A 13,809-nucleotide genomic window follows, 5' to 3' on the forward strand; every position below is an offset into this window, starting at 1 on the left:
AGGGGTCATCGGTTTGGTCTGATTGTTAGAACAGATATGTTATTGAACCAGTGAGAACCGGCCAAAACCAAAAAAAAATTATGAACTGGCGGTTTCAGAAAACCGGTGGTTCAAATGCATATTCTTTTTTTCCGAACAAAACGACGTCGTTTTCATGATTTTTTTTATAAAAAATATAATTAAAATATAATTAGACTTTATTCAAACCTTATTTGAAATAATTTTTCCCCTATTTGCAATTAGACTTAGTTTAAAATTTATTTAAATTTATATTTTGTATTATTTTATTATGAGTGATGATTATATTTAGAATTTGAATGTAAAAAATAAATATGTGAAATTATGATACTAAAAAATTGTAAAATTTTGTAGGTGTTGCGATATTTTTTAGAGACTAAGTCATCTGGTTCGACCGATTTAATAAATATATAGTATTGCAATAGAGACCAGTTTATTCCATCGAGTTATCCGGTTTAATCTGATTTAGTCATGCGGTTCGACCAATAACCCAATACTCTCACCGGTTTGATGATCGGTCCGATTTTTAAAACACTGTTTATAAGTATCAACAACTTGTTTACAAATAAATGTTGCTGCGAGGATTCGAACCCTAGACATTGAGACAAACTAAGATTTTCTCTTTTGTCTCGTGAAGTTTGTTTTTATTTTACATTATGTCATATAGGTATGTTTGGATTTGCTATATAAAATAGGGTGATAAATAATGAGATTATATTATTTGAATTTGTAAATAATAGATGGAGTGAGATAGAATATGATGGAAAAGTTAAGCTAAATGTGGACTATTTAGCTATTGTGAAGGCTTTAGAAAATGCCACTTTGAGTAACATACAGGGGCATTCTTTGATCACAAAAATTTGTCGTTTATCGGAGAGTCGCGCGATGAGGTTCAGGTGGTGCTTTCTTTCTGAGAAACAAACAAATGTGTTGATGCTTTAGCTAATGCTAGATGATCTTTGGAAGTCGACAACATTTTCTTTGACGTTGCGCCAAACTTTATTAGGACTAGGAGTTTGCTAGAAGATGATGTAAATGGAGTTTTGTCTCCCAAATTGGCATTTTTTTAGATTTGATCTTATTCAATCTGCCAAACAAATCTGATCGTACCTGATCAGAAAAATCGTCAAGGCAGCGGAATCTGGCTTGGAGAGCAAGATGGGGGGTACCTGCAAGGTTCTCCGATGCTTAAGTTAGTAGCTATCAGAGAATGAGGGTTGAGAATGAAGAATGGAATACCTGACCCTCTAGTGAAAGAGGGTATTTATAGCCCCCAGCGCTGGGCCAAGGTTCCCTAATTGGGCCAAATCCAACTGGAGGCCCACGTGCTAGGGAACTGCCAGAACGTCCCATGCTAGGGCTGAGTCAGCAGGAGACTCACGTTCTGGATGAGCATAGCGTAGGGTTCGGAGATGGTTGACCGAATCCTCCGCTGCGTGACGCGTGGTCTTCGCGTGTGGATAAATCTTGACGGTTATCCAGTGAATGGGCCCAAATGACTTCGGCCTGCTCGGCTAGTGAGAAGAGCTGGGCCTGCTCGGCCCAGTCCAGAACAGGAGCCCCCCAAGTCATCAGTCTTGTAAGGGTGATGACTTTAACCAGGAGGTTAGCCGAGCAAGAGCACGAGCAATGGTTTTCGACGGTGGACTCCTCGCACGCTTAGGTTGACGGGGAGAGGAGTTTCTGCCGGTCATAAGACCGAATGGTGGTCGGCCAGTGCCCATGGGAGCCGGGGAGGCGGCTGTCCCTTGGTTTCCACTTGACACGTTTTGGTTACCGTTTGTCAGCGTGATTGACATGTGGCAGCTGTGGAGACTGCCATTATTGATGCGCCGTTTTTAGGCATGAAAGCTGACTGCGCCCTTTGGGTTTCCCAAGTTGTTTCAGGACACGTGGCCTCTTTTCGTGGGTGGAGCCGCCTTGGGGTGTAGGCAATGATGGCGCCTCCTAGGCTGCCTAGGCCATCATGACACCCTTTGGCCTTCTTCTCCTATATAAGGAGTGAGGAGATCACTCATTTGTCACTTAACATTTTTCAAACCTTCAAGATTCGTTCACTGCTCTCCTCTTCGTCTTGTACATCTCTTCTCCGTTCCTTCAAGTAAGTTCCTCGCCTTCTTCTTGCTTTTATTTAAGTTTTATGTTTTAGCTTTGAGTGCGGCGGGCAGGATTGATGAGTGTGTCGAGCAAGGTTCATGAGTTTGCCGAGTAGTCCTAGGAGATCGTTATTTTTCCCATGCGTTTGCCGAGTGAGATTTGAGTGAGCGGGGCAAGAATAGTCGAATGAGACGTCCAGGCTTTAGATTTAATCAAGAATAGTTTGAATGAGACGAGCGAAGGAGATTGCATGCCTCAGTTAGGGTATGAGTTTGCCGGAGAGCTAGATGCACCTACCGTCCATCGCTGTACGTGGTGACTTTATTTTGCGGGTGCTTCTAATTTAGTTCGTCGGTATTCGATGGGAGGCAAAATTCTTTCCTCGTCTCTTTTCCTCGCCCTTTCACTTGACTTGCGGTGGAAGGGTGGATTTGACCAGTCGAATTCACTGTTTCCTCTGCTTTTCAGGTAAATGGCCGACGAGAACAAAGACGATGTCGTCTTCGACATATCAGACGGGGATGAAGCTGTTGGTTGCCCGCAGGACGAGGGCGTTCCCGTCGTCGAGACTTTCCCGAGGAAACTTGAGGAATGGGTGGCCGTTGCTCCGAGGACGATTGCGTCGCGTTTCTCGACGCGTCCTAAGGAAGCCTTTAATGTCATCGAGGACCTTGACCAGGACGAGGAGCCTTCTTGGGGCGCTTTTGTGCCTAAATCTCATCAGAGGATCTGCTCGCAATTCCCTGGTCCTCGTTTCGCAATGTATGAATTCGTCTTTAAGGAGGCTGGTCTCCGGCTTCCCTTCACTCATTTGCAACGGAGTATCTTCAGTTGGTTGCGCTTGTGCCCGTCTCAGCTTCATCCTAACGCCTTCGCGTTCCTAAGAGCCTTCGAAGTTGTATGTGGGTTCTTGGAGGTCGAAGCGACTCTGCCTCTTTTCTTCAGGGTGTTTCATTTGCAGAGGTTGCGCGATCCGGACGGCAAGTGGAGTTGGATGTCCTTTAAGCAGCCGAAGAAGCTGTTTGCCATTTATCAGGACTCTATCAAGCATTTCAAGAGTCGGTATTTTATGGTCAAGTCGCTCACTCCTGAGGCCGAAAACCATTTGTTCGAGGAACGCGAGTATATTGAGGACGGGGTGAGGAGAGTGGGCCCATCTGCTCGGTTCCCGTTGGAGTGGCAGCCTGACCACTTCGAGCATGGGACCGACTATTACATCTTCCGGGATGAGGATCTCAATGAGCGCGATACGGGGGGGTATCAGCGGCTCGCTTCTTTCGTGGACGGGTTTAGACCGGCAGTATGTACATATCCCAACGGGGATCCCTTATTCGAGGAAGATGGAGGTCCTATGCTGGAGCCTCGGTATATCAACACAAAAGTTATCCTCGAGTGTGGGAGTTACGGGGATGCGATAATTTTGTTAGGTGAGATAACTATTTCTTGTTCGAACAATATCCTTTCGGTTCTAACTCTTTATTTTGCAGGAAAAATGGCCGACCTGCATGACAAGATTGTGAAGATGAGGGCAAAGAACAAGGGGGCCGTCAAGCTGACCGTGAAGCGAACGCGGGTCGAGGAGGTCAAGGCGGCTGCTGCGGGCGCGCCTGATGGTGGCTCCCCTTCGTCGGTTGGGACGATTTCGGGAGGTTCTCCGGCCGGGAAAAAACAAAAGAACGAGGGGACCCCCGAACTTCGCCCCCTTATCAACGACAACCCTTCCGAGGATGACATAGTGTTGCCCTCATGTACTCTGCACAGGGGGATCTTCTCGAAGAGAAATGTGCTGCTGAAGCGCGAGGAGGTGAGGCATATAGTCAGGCGGGATCGGGTGGCCCGGGATAAGGACTTGTCCGAGGATCTTGAAGGGATGATGAGGGTGGCCGCCCTGGCCTTGGCCCTCGATGCCCAAAGGGTCTGCCCTCAGAAGGATTATGATGCTCTGCAGACCAAATATGATGAGCTAGAGCACGAGTTTGAACAGTACAAGGATAAGTATGAGGTTCAGAGCGGCATTGTTGAAGACCTCTGTAAAGAGCAGAACAAGGTCAGGACTTTGGAGGCCGAGGGAAAAAGGCTCCGTGAGCGAATTGCTGAGTTAGAGAGGTCTCATCTCCCTGCTGCCGAGGAAGATGAAGACGAGAAAGCCTTGGTGACCCGCTCCCAGCTTCTGGGTAAGGTGAGGGAGCTGGAGGTCGACTGTGTTGCCACCCTGGGGGTTGGATTTAAAGCCGCGATGGATCAGCTAAAAGTCCTCAATCCGCGCTTGGTGACGAAAGGCATCGGTCCGTACAATAAGGTTGTGGACGGGCGGATTGAGTCAAATCCGGAGTTCGAAGACTGGGAAGATGAGCAGGAGCCCCTGTTTACGGTGATTTCCGGTAAACAACCGCTAGTCCTCCAAACTATAATAAATATGATTTGGTTACTCGCAGGATCGACTAGATTGATCCTAGGACACATAGTCAATTAGATTGTTATCAATATTCTTTAGAACCATGTTCATGATTCGTTGTCTTCGACAAATGTTATTCGATTGAAAACATACACTTTTAGTGATGACTTGATTATATGTGATTATGACTTTAAAATGTAAACAACGCAGATAACGTAACATGCAATTCTGTTTAAATGTAAAGAATCTTAAAACATAAAACTGTTAAAGATCTTGAAAGTAAATAACATGAAAGTAAATAACATGAAAGTAAATAACATGAAAGTAAATAACATGAAAGTAAATAACATGAAAGTAAATAACATGAAAGTAAAGATACAGTAATGTAAATAACAAGAAGTAAATAGAATGCAAGAATTTAAAGATATTCGAAAACGAAAAGCAATAAAAGATAATACTCATGTATTAAGATGGTGGTGTCATACGTACATTTTCTCAGCGAACTCGTTCTCGTTAACGCTTGATACTTGAGTAAATATGTGAGTGATTTGTACAAAATGAACACCCGGAATTCTATCATAAAAAACTCCTATTTATACTAGTTTCGACCATAACGGCCCTACGCTAATCCGCTGCCACGTTTCTCATAAGAACTTCCAGCGATGACATCTGTGAATAAGCAGTTACGCAACTATCTTCGAATTTCAAATCTTCCCGCCTGAGTCCATCTTCGACGCGTGGCAGTATGTTAATAAACACTTACTAACAAACACGCTAAATAATAATACTTAAGCAATTTATAAATTTTGTCTAAGTCTTCGAGGATATGTCCTTCCAATAGCTTTCAGTAGCCATCACCTTCATAAAAAACTTAGACGTTTCTTGCTATCGAAACATGGCCATCAGTAGCCATTTTATATTTCTCAGAGATGGTCATCAGTAACCACCTTACCTTCGATCATACACTCCTTCGAAGCACATATATTTGTTCAACGAAATCTTCAGCTAACAAATTGCCCCCAATAAATGCCTGTTTCGAAGATCAACAGAAATAGGCGTTTTTTGCCATCATAAGATTTCGTCTCTTATTAAATTTTTGATAGTTCCAAGACTACTGACTAAACGTCATAATCATTGATAATCTCTGTTTCCGAAACGTCTTGTCATTCTCAAAATGTCTTCTCATAACTTACATTCCCACGTCCTTGACCTTACTTCCTGATCATTACTCCTATATACTAGGAGTAAGGCTGAATCTTTCGACCGCCATTGGATTAAATCATCATTCGCCACGTGTCCTTTGGGTTTTACCCAAAAGATTTAAAAAGGATTTCCGTTAAACCTTTAAATACTTTGGACTTGCACTCTTTTTACAACTTCTCATTCCTATTTCTCCGTCTTCTTCATCAAACAAAGGAACCAACATCTTCAAACTTTTCAAATCTGAATTTCTCAAAACTCGTCCGATGGCTTCATCTTCCAATGTTCTTCAACCTGTTCTAAAGCTCCAATCCACCACACGGTCTGGTGAACACGAACACATTCCAAACCCTAACGTTGAAGAAGTTCGCGCTATCTACGCTTCCCAGGTAATCATACCCTTTGAACTTTCTGGAAAATCTTTTGCTTTTATGGGTCCATTGCCGGGTGAAGATAACCAAACCCTAAGTAGGTTCTTCCCTGCTTATTATAAGACTAGGCCATTAGTGAGCAAAGCTAACACAAATGAAGAGGGTTGCTCTCCTTCAGGAGAATCTGCTAATGTTGAAGAAACTTCAACCGTAGCCCCTTTGGCTTTGCCAAAAATTAGGTTAAATTATATGACCAACTTTGTGAAAGTGTTTAGGTCACTCCCTTTAGCCAAAGATCCTGACTTGTACTTTGCCTGGTTAGAAAAAGTAGAGAAAAAGAAAGAATCTGACTGGAAATCGTTAGGAATCTACGATTTGATCCAACTATCAAAAACAGGCTTAACATATAACCAACCCATGCTAGTAGCAGCGGTCCATTTCTGGGATGCTTCCCACAACACTTTCCACCTCCCATGTGGAATGGTCACCCCTACTCTCTTCGATGTAGCTGCGATTACAGGACTTCGACCAACTGGGGAAGACTTCGATCCCACTGAGATGGATGATGACACAATTGGCTTTAATAATTCGACAGTTACTTATACTGCGTTTATCCAACAACATCATGTTACCGCGAACGAAGAAGTCTCTGATGACGAACATATTGCCTTCTTGGCGCTATGGCTTTCGCGATGTGCTTTCTGCTCAAGATCCATACAAGTTGCAAAGAGATATCTTTGCATGGCTAATCAATTGCATAATGGAAAAAAGCTCAATCTTGGCCAACTACTTCTGGGATTTCTTTATGAAAACCTTAGCGAAGCTGCAAACCTTACCAAGAATTACCAATCTGGTACCTTACTTTATGCTGGACCTTTCTGGCTTTTGCAACTGTGGCTAAATGCTACGTTCGAAGCTCATCTTCCGTTTCGAGGGAAAGTCAAGGAGGAAAATGACAAAATCAGGAATCGAACTATTGAAGGAACTAGGTTGGCTTACCTGACTCCAAAAGAAGAGCCTGGGAAACTTCAAGAATACTTCTTAGCGTATATGATGATGTTTGCCCAGCGTCGTCAATTCGATCCGTCTATGGCTCCGTTTGTACATAGAACCAAGGGTCCTGAATGGTTTACTCAGAAATTCCCACCAACATCTCAGGATCAACAAACTGAGCTTATGGAAATTTGGGAATCTTTTCTGACTCCAAGGTTGTTCCTCCACCGTCTTCGACCATCGAAAGGGCAATGCATTCTTGTGTGCTATCAACCAAATTTGGTTTCACGACAGTTTGGATTGGTCCAAATAAAACCAAAATGCTTATATGAGAAAAGGAGTCATATGTGCTTCCACACCTTATACTTGTCAGAAGAAGAATGTGAAACAAAAGTTAACAGATATGCTGGCGTCACCAACCTTTCCCCTATTCCTTTCGAACCTTCCTTTTACTGTACACCAGACTTCCATCAATGGTGGACGAATTATTATACTTCTCAAATCTTTGATGCTGATAGTTTGACGCAGGAACTAACTGCAGCTTTTGCTGATGTGCAGGAGACTTTTCGTAAAGGTACTACAACTCATATTAAAGAAATACAAGCTTTCCAAAAAAATTTTGAAACTATCTATAGGCCTGATGATCTTAGTCGGACCGTTCGTGAGGCTGCAATCACTTTGCGCGAAAAGTTTTCCGCCAAACTGGATAAGTTGAAATTGCCCTCGTATGTTCGACCAGAACTACGTTATGAAGTGGCTTTCAAACTTAATCCTCCAAAATTTCCTCCACTGCCAAGCGCGGATTTTGGTGTGGCTTTGAGCCCCCCTTTTCCAGATTGGTTTGTGTGTGGCAACGTTTTAAAAGATCTTCAAAACAGTAGTAAAAAACGCGCTGAACGGGTGGTTCCGACTAAGCATACCTTGGATACTTTCAAAGGACATCTCCATATAGATCTCGAACACGTTCGTGTCTTGACTCCAATACCTGAAGGTTTGGATTCAGACAATCTTTTCGACTGACTTTTCCTTTTTGGCTGGTATACTAATTTCAGTTTCGACTACAGCTGTTGCCCATAGGAGGAAGATCAAAGAGACTCCTGCCCAAAAGAATCCTGGGACATCCCAAAGCGACAAACCCAGTGAAAGTGGCTCTCTCAATCCTGATAAAAAGCCTACGGTACGCACCTTTTGCGTTCTTAATCTTATATAATCTGTAATCAATAGTCCCTTTGCTTATCATCTGTCTTTTCAGAGTTCGAAGCCCCCAACTGGTCCGAAACGGAAAGTTTCTTCGTCCGCTGCTTCAGATGATGAGGATAAATCTCCTCCTTGCACTAGACAAGGACTTAGGAAAAGACAAAAATCTGCTACTCCTTCGAAAAAGGGAAAGGGAGCAAGTCCCTCCAAAACTGCTTCTCCTACTGATAAAGCGTCCTCTGAAGATTCCCCTTTGAAAACAACTAGCAACAAACTTGTTGTCGAAAGTCACAATTCAAGTCCAGATAATATCCAAACCAAGGTCTTTCAGGTTTTTTCGCATATTAACTTGTGACTTTATCTAAATAATGGGATTAACTTTTTTACCTTGTTATTGCAGGATGATGCTGGCACTGCTACTTCAGGTTTCAAAGATCCTGGTCTTACCATTGATGTTCCCAAACTCTATGGTAATAATAATCTTTAGCTTCGTTGACAAACTTGTTACAGGTTTATTCTTATGACTAACTCTGCTTTATCTGACACAGATACTTCTCGAGACAAAGCTCCTGCTCTTTCACCCGTGGTCGAAGATGCTCAGCCCATCAACACTATGCTGCCCGATGAACCCGTTGAAGAAAGTCATTCTACTGATGAGTCTCCAGCTACTCATCAAGACAAAAGTTTGGAAGGCGAAGATCACGCCCTCTCAGGTAGTGACAATGTGAATCTGCATCCTCATCATAGTGACGACACTGTGTCTGAATCAGATGTTATGGAGGAAACTTCCAAACTAGAAAAGCAAAACTTTCAAGAAGCTTCGACTCTTGACACAAAAGCTGATCCTGGGACCACTTCAATGCCTGCCCCTACGCCTTCGGAGCTAGAACAATTAAAGCATGCTGATCCTCTTAGTTTCTTGAAGATTATCATGAATGTGGATACTTCTTCGTCTCCAAGTCCTGACGCTATTCCAGTTGCGACTGTGGGGTCTGGCAACCAAGAAGACACTTCTAGCCTGCTTCGACAAATCAAAGAGCGGTTCTTCGATGTCAATCTTGTGGATCTCCTCATTCGGGATCCTCTTAAGAGTCATGGTTTAAATCAACTTTTGAAAAAAGTAGATTTACTTCAAGTCTCCACAACAGTCTCAGACGTACTTGTTCTGTTAGGCTCTCTGGTTGAGCAACTTCAAGCTGATATCCTTCGAAAACGAAGTATCGAAAGAGAGTTATCTGAAGCAATGGCCTCCCGTGATTCTTCATGGAATTCTGCAGTAGATGCAACCCAACGAGGCGAGGTCCTCAAACTTAAGCAATCAGAAGACCAGAAGGCCTTTGATGATCATGCAAAAAATATCAAGATCTGGAAACAAGAGATAAAGGCACTTGAGGAGAAAATCAAGGAAGCTGAACGCAGCCAGGCAACCATCCAACAATCCAACCAAAAGGAGTTGGTCGAAATAGTACAATCAGGGATCACACATTTCGAGGCTGCTCAAAAATTGATTCCTGAGATCGAAAGGTTGAAGAAACAACGATCGGTGATTGAACTCTGTATGACTTCTTGGGAGTCACAATATTCAAAGATCAAGAATAACCTCCCTGAGGGTTTCAACTAGCTGCTTCGAACCTTATTATCTGTTGCGTTCTTATTTGTAATCGAAACCTCATATGTTTTGTAAAAGCACTTATTTATATGCTTAACTTCTCCCTTCGTTTAAATATAATATTTATCAGCACTATTTCTTAGCAAATCTTTTCAATCTCTTGTCAAAATATATTTTCAGATCCTCCACAGTACTCTTCATTAATGCAACATGTAAACTCCGAATACTCTTCGCGACCTCTTAGCCTTTGGACTTGACGTTTCTACTTCTTTAGCCCTAATCATGACTAAACAATAACGTTACTTTTTCAAAACGTCATTTCAAGACGTGCGTGAATCAGTTTCATGATTGCTGTTCAACTTCCAAGGGCGGGAAACGGCGGATGTAATAACTCCTCTCTTTGGAAAAACCAACTGCAGTCTAATCAATTATTAAGAAACTAAACCAACCTTTAGTATTCCCTTTCTATATAAAGGTCCAATATCACCCTTATTTTCTTCATTCACTCATTCTCTTCTTTCCTAAACTCAGAAAAGAGAAACCATTTTTCTTCCTCCAAAACCTTCTTCTCTTTTTTCATAATGGCCGAAATCCTCTCTTTCAATGAAATCAAAACCCTTATCCGGAGCGAGTTCAGACTTTCTGAGGATGAACTCCTTCGCCACTTTGTCACTCTTGAAACTTTGTTTGTCAATCAGGAGTTGGACTTCTACTTTGAGGAAGTCTTGGAAGGTGCTGTTTATCCAAACATGTTGGCTGAGTTTTGGATGAATGCTACTGTACGCATAGATCCTGAAGGTAGAACCACCATAGATTCTGAGATTCGGCATGCACGTTTCAGTATTACTCCTGCCACCATTGCTCACTTAATCAGGTGTAGTAACTCTGGGGAACGCTTTGATGACGATGGCTTTAACATGACCACGCATCTCATGCTGAGGTCCGTCATGGACAATGATCCTTTTAGTGCCAGAGTTGTTAGGATCTGGCATCAGATGCTCGTGGGCAACTTCCAGCCTCGGAGGATCAACGAAAACGACATCTTGGTTGAAGATTTGGAGTTCATCTTCTGTGGTCTTCGAGGGAAGAAGATCAACATTCCTTTGATGATATTCAAAGGTCTCGTGAAAGCTGTCTCTATTGGTACTGAACGGCAGAGGAACGTGACTTGCCTCCCATACGGAAGACTTCTTACTTTCATCTTTCAAAGGAAGGGTGTAGTGAGACGCATGCGTGAGGGCGGAGCCATCGACATGTTCGAAGCTGAAGCTTCACCCGTGTTGTCCTTGGAGGGTTTAAACCAAAGGATTAACTAACAACTTTCCTTTTTCCTTTATCTTAGGGTTTTTATGCTTTCTTTTTTTTTTTTTTTTGTACTTTCCGATCCTGTTTGGATCTTTTGTAATGCATGCAAACCCAAGTTATGAATGACAAATATTTTGAAATTTCTTTAGACTTTTCCTTTTTAAGTCTGTTATTCTGCATGTAAAGCCATTTTGATCGACATGGCTCATGTGTTTTGACACATGGCTAACCATTTTGGCTTTTCGTGACACCTCAAGTGTCTACGTTTTTGCAATCTTAACTTCGAACATGCTTGGCTTATATTTCTTCAAATACTTCCCATTTACTCTTAAGATCCTACGATCTTCTGCTAATTCTTCGATTTCATAAGCATTGTTCGAAAATGTTTTTAAGATTCGAAAAGGTCCTTCCCAATGTGGGGACCATTTACCAAGCGCCTGATTTTTTCGGTCTATAGGTAAAATAACTTTCCAGACTAAATCATTATTAACAAAAGTTTTACCTTTCACCTTTTTATTGTATGCTCTGGATACCCTTTCTTTCTGTCTTTTAATCATTTCCAATGCTCGAAGCCTGTCTTCGTCTAGATCTACCAATTCATTCATCATTAACTCCCAGTAAACGTTGGGAGAAATGTCTGCTTGTCTTTGTATTCTTACTGACTGCAAACATATTTCGATTGGTAGTACCGCATCATGTCCAAACGTCAACTGGAAAGGAGTTGTATTTGTAGCTTCTTTTGGAGATGTTCGACAAGCCCAAAGTGCTTGATCCAAAGTCTTATGCCAATTCTTGGGTTTCTTCCCCACATGCTTCTTAATAAGACCAATTATAATTTTATTTGCTGCTTCGACTTGTCCATTTGCTTGAGCATAATAAGGTGTGGATGTTAGCAACTTGAATCCTATTTCCTTGGCAAAGTCCTGCATTTTTCGTCCAGTGAAGACTGATCCCTGATCAGTTGTTATGCTTTCTGGGATTCCGAACCTATATATAATATATTTTTGAATAAACTCAATCACCGCTTCTTGGTCCACATTTGCCAATGGTATTGCTTCGACCCATTTTGTGAAATAGTCTATTCCTACCAAAATGTACCTTTGACCTCTGGATGATTTGGGGTGAATTTCTCCAATTAAATCTAAAGCCCATCCTCTGAAAGGCCAAGGTTTCACTATTGTACTGAGTTCATTTGCTGGAGCATGTTGTATACCTGCGTGTTCTTGGCATTCTTGGCACCCCTTGGCAAATTCTATGCAATCTTTCAACATTGAAGGCCAATACATCCCATAACGAAACAAAAGCCATTTCATCTTATGTCCTGCTTGATGTGCACCACATGCCCCACTGTGTACGTTTGATAGAGCCAAGTATGCTTCTGCTTCACCCAAGCATTTCAGCAATACCCCTTCAGAAGTTTTCTTGAACAATTCATTCCCCATTAGAAAATATGACAAGGCTCTATACTTGATTTTTCTATCTGTCTCCGTCGAAGGATTCTTCAAATAGTTGATTATTGGGCTCCTCCAATCCGTGTCTGCCAAAGAGTCAATATTTAGGACTTCGAACTCTTCTTTGTTGGCATAACCCAATTGTGAATTCTCTAGATCGCTCGGAGAAAGTTTAGTAGACATTGCTCTTCCTCTTACTTCGATCAATTCTTCCAATTTTTCTTTCGATACTTTGTATCCTGAAGCCAACTGTGCCAAGTCGTTCGCTTCTTGGTTATTCACCCTTGATACGTGTTTCAATTCTACATATTCGAATTTCTTGAGTAGCCTATTTGCAATGACAAAGTACATGATTAGATTCTCTTTGATGCACTTGTATTCTTTTGTTAATTGTTTGATGACCAATTCGGAGTCTCCTTTAATTTCGACTCTGGTTGCCCCCAGTTCTAACAAAGCCTCAAGTCCGGCGATTAACGCTTCGTACTCAGCTTCATTGTTGGAGCATAATGGTCCTTCGAGTTTGTACTTGAGCTTTGTTGGAATTCCATCAGGAGAAATTATCAACACTCCAACTCCAGAACCTTCTCTATGTGTCGACCCATCGAAGTACAACTTCCAAGGTTTTAGGTCCACGTAATGCTGATGATTCTCAACCACTGCGTGATCGACAATGAAGTCTGACACAATTTGGCCTTTCATTGCCTTGAGAGGTTGGAATATTAGCGAATATTCCGTTAGGGCTAAAGCCCACTTGCCAATTCGACTATGTAATATTGGCTTGGATAACATATGCTTAATAACATCACAATGAGACGAAACGTAAACATCAACTGGCTTTATATAATACTTAAGTTTAATACAAGAGAAATACAAACAAAGGCAGAGTTTTTCTATAGCAGTATATCTAGTCTCTGCATCATTGAGTACTCTACTTAAGTAGTAAATGGCTCTTTCGATGCCATTCTCATCTTCTTGTGCCAGCATGCTGCCTATTGTTTTGTCTGATGCTGAAATGTACAGGCGCATGTGTTTCTTCCCGTTTGGGGGAGATAAGATTGGTGGACAAGTCAAGTATTGCTTTATCTGATCGAAAGCTTCTTGATGTTCAGCACGCCATTCGAACTTTCCTTGCTTAAGCCGTAGTAAAGGCGAGAAGGCTTGCGTGCGTCCACT

This window comes from Vicia villosa, linkage group LG2 (assembly GCF_029867415.1).
Source record: "Vicia villosa cultivar HV-30 ecotype Madison, WI linkage group LG2, Vvil1.0, whole genome shotgun sequence".
In the NCBI taxonomy this organism is placed as follows: domain Eukaryota; kingdom Viridiplantae; phylum Streptophyta; class Magnoliopsida; order Fabales; family Fabaceae; genus Vicia; species Vicia villosa.